Raw genomic sequence first — 4,482 nt, forward strand, 5'->3', positions numbered from 1 at the left:
TTACTGCATTTTATTTATTTATTTATTTATTTATTTACTTACTTACTTACTTACTTATTTACTTATTTATTTATTTACTAGAGGCCTGGTGCACAAATTTGTGCACCAGTGGGGTCCCTCGACCTAGCCTGTGGGATCAGGCCAAAACTGGCTCTCTGACATCCCCTGAGGGGTCCCATATTGTGAGAGGGCGCAGACCAGGCTGAGGGACCCCACTGGTGCACAATCGGGGCCAGGGAAGGACGTGGGAGGTTGGCCAGCCAAGGGAGGGACCACTGGAGGGCTCTAGGGTGTGTTCGGCTCGTATTGCTCAGTCCCAATTGACTGAACCCCAGCAGCAAGCTAACCTACCAGTCGGAGTGTCTACTCCCTGGTGGTCAGTGCACATCATAGCGACTGATCGACCGGTCAACTGTCTGCCCCCTGGTGGCCAGTGCACATCATAGGGAGCAGTTGAGCAGCCTTGGCATATCATTAGCATGTTATGCTTTGATTGGTTGAACGGACGACTGGTTGACAGGACACTTAGCATATTAGGCTTTTATTATATAGGATTTATTTATTTTGCTACTAACAATCATAGAATCAAGACTAATAGGATGAAGATCGCTGAGTTCCAAAGCAAATTATGATTAGACTGACAGAGATACTGTTATGAACAAATATTTGCAGAGGCACCAAAATGAATGAGGAGGACAATGGAATTTTAAAATTAACACTGAAACAAAGTTCTTCTGAACCTGGGATTTCCTGCACTCTCACAAAATAAGTTGGGCACACTCTTCCTTCTCAAACAATCCACTAGGGGGTTGCTCTATCCTGAGCCTACAGAGTTGTCTTCTGAAGGTAAGAAAAACTCTAGAAGGCTAATGAACCATGGATAGTTTTGTGATGAACTTGATAAGTGGTATCAGTCACTCATTTATCTTTGAATGTTATGATGGCCAAAGCATCAGCCAGGTAGAAGCTTACCACTGCTAAATACTTATTTGCTGCAGAGCAACTCTGTGTTGAGAACTGATAACAGCTGGCTTCCCAAACAACTGCCATGTGTTTAGGGAACATAAGCTGAGTGGGCAGGAGAACTCTCTTAAGGAGTTACTGAAGCACAACATTCAGATTAGGTGGCATCGCTGTGGCCTCCTGGGAGCAAGAGTGGCAGAGCCGATAGCTCTTTTTTATCCTAGCTGTCAGGCAGACAGTGAGCAGAAGCAGCAGGGTGACAGACCGCCACTTCAGTTACTAGCAGAAGGCTACATATCATTAAGGACGTGGAAATATAAAAATTACTGTACCAAAACACGCTGCTCAACAGTCAGGAGAGTCCCTTCCAGGAGAGCCAGATGAAGGCATCTGGTAATCTTTTCATTCAAATGATACATATTTTCTATTAGAAAATGTGATTCAAGAATTTCACTCAGAAAAACAATTTATTATACAGTCACTAATAAATTTAATGAGCTCCAGATATGAGAAAAACCCTTTAATTTGTTTTTCCCCCACCTCCCAAAATATTCTATATGTTGCAGATGATGTTTTTACCAAAAGGAAACGTATAATTTATGGTTAGAGAGAAAAGGTCAGCATCTTGCTAGTATCTTTTAAGACCCCTGTGAATTTAGATAAGCTTCTCACTGAGCCTCAATTTTCTCCTCTTTAAAGTGGGGATAATAATAACTAATTTTCTTTTTTATTATATTGAGTATTAATAATATTTAAAATATGGCTGGGACAGTAGGCATTAAATACTTGGTAACTATAATAATTAGTACTAAAAATATAACCTTTATATTTGCACAGTGTTTTCTCTGCTATAAAATGCTTTTACACATACTCTCATGAACTAAGCAGAATAAACACTCTTATTCACATTTTATAGATGAAGAATCTAGGGTCCAGCAACGGTGACTTGCACACGCTTATAACTGTCAGAGACCACATCAAGTCTCTTGCTTTCAGTTCCACTGTTCTTTGACTTGTAAAAATGTTATGAATGATAAAACTAAGACATGCATTGAACATACTTAGATTTTTATTAAACTGTTCATTGATTTAAATGTTTTGATAAAAGTTAAAAATACAGACCAGTATCCAGTAATCATATAAGGAATAGTCAAGGATTCACCACACAGATTTTGTTTTAAAACCTTGCTGTCATTCCTTCCCTCCCTCCCCTTCTCCCTCTCTTTTGCCCCTCCTTCCCTTTTTCTCTCTCTCTTCCTATCACCCTCTTCCTCTCCTCAACCCATCTTAATTTGGGGGGTAGGTTACAAAAGACATCCATAGAGGAAGGAGTGGTCCCACTGTCTCTGATTCCATTCCCTCTAAACATAAGGGTAATAACTACCATATATTTAGTATGTTTCGGTACATTCTGTATCTTATACATTTGTGTATGTTTAGAATTAGCATGCTCAAAATAATAATGGATAGAATTATATTGTACATTCTACAACTTTTATCTCTCAACATTACATTTCTGAGATCTCCTTATAATAATGTAGACTAATTGAGTTCAATAATTTTAACTGTTGATAGCATTCTATGCTATAAATAGAACTTACATGTTTATGTTTTATATACCCCTTAACCTTCTTTTCAACTGATATAAATGCCACAACTAACTATTGAATCTGTTAAAAGCTTATTTTCTGAACTCATGCATATTTCGTTGTGTATGTACATACCACTAGAATACTTATCCTCTCTTTATTGGCTGTAGAGTTATCTTCCAATGGCTACATAGATAAGAAAAGTTAATGGCATTGCCCAAATAATTTATATTCATATTTTTAATGCTCAATGTATTATATTCTAATAAAATTTTCTTAAAGCCTTCAGGTTTTAAGGTTTATTTCTAGGTTGACACATCTAAATTTTAATTTTAAGGAAATTTTATGCAAGGAATAAAATATATTTTAAAGATAAGCTCTTAGGTTTATACAATTTATGTTTGCTATGTCACTTCTCATGAATTTTTACTTTTACTATTAGCTGCTATGGATTCTTGGCAAGTGAAATACTATCTTATCTAATATTACATATTGCCTCATCATCTTCTTTCTTTAGCTTGTCAGGTACATATTGCCTTTCATCTCTGATCATTCAAATTGAATATATCATTTCACTTTAAGTCAGGTACATATCATTTTCCAGAATCTAGTCTCTTACTTGCTATCTTCTACTGAATGAGTTTAAGCCATTTATATTTATTATTTGGAATAATACATGCATGTAACTTATATTTTAAATCATCACGCTTTGTCTTACATATATTAATTCTCTTCTTGCCTTCTATTACTCTGTTTTAATGGATTAATATCCATATTAATTTTATATTTAACTCACACATTGAGAGTTGATACATATTTTATTCCTCTGCCTTTACAAGACAAAGACTATTCAAATATATTTTACCTTCTATTGCTTTTTAGTCTTTTCATTAAACTTTTCTTTTAAACATTCCCAAATCTCTCTCTATATATATAAAAGGCTAACATACTAAGTGTCTCTTTGACTGGTCACCATGACATGCACTGACCATCAGGGGGCAGACCCTCAACACAGGAGCTGCCATGATGCGCACTGGCCATTTAAAAATAAATGGCACCATGGACCTAGTGCCCACAAAGCAACATCCGGCTTCCCCCAAGTGGGACACTGGCCCTCCACCACCATGGAGTGACACCTCACCAAATTGCAGCCAACATTGCCGAGACCCCATGGCACAAAATGTGGTCCACAGCCCAGCCCAGCCTAGAAACATTTCACTGTGGGTGCCAGGTAATAATGTTACATAGCAACACCCAGCTTCCTTTCCCTAGCGACTAGCCTCCTTGCAGTTTCTTCAGCCCAAGAACATGACTTGCTTTATACCCAGGTGGAAACATTTTACACTGTAACCAAATGTCTGTGAATCATTTTCTTGTGCCTCATCTCATTTGATCTTCACAGAAGTCCTTGAGTAGGTAGATAGGACACTCGGTGGAATCCTATTTTCTTTTCTTTAGCTGGAAAACAGAGATTTAGAAAACTTAGAAACTTGACCTGACTGAAAAAAAGTAAGAAATGGTGGTGGACCTAAATGACTTCAGGTTTTCTCACTGCACAGAACAGTCAAACACTGCTGCAGTTAAATATTTTACCCTTTGTTCTCCCTGCAGCATCTACAATAATAATCTGCTTTGTGTTGATATTTACAGCTGGATTGCTGACAATTACCTGAAAGAGAAGTTAGGGTGCTTCACTGGACTGGAAAAAGTTTAGCTAGATCAGAAAGCAGGTCTCATTAAGCATGTTTATTATATATATACTAGGGGCCCGGTGCACAAAAATTTGTGCACTTGGGGGGAAGGGGGGGTCCCTCAGCCAGGCCTGTGCCCTCTCGCAGTCTGGGACCCCTCGGGAGATAACGACCTGCTGGCTTAGGCCTGCTCCCAGGTGGCAGAGGGCAGGCCCAATCCCTAGGTGCAGCCCCTGGTC

The sequence above is a fragment of the Myotis brandtii genome, unplaced genomic scaffold (assembly GCF_000412655.1).
Source record: "Myotis brandtii unplaced genomic scaffold, ASM41265v1 scaffold548, whole genome shotgun sequence".
NCBI classification, from domain to species: Eukaryota; Metazoa; Chordata; class Mammalia; order Chiroptera; family Vespertilionidae; genus Myotis; species Myotis brandtii.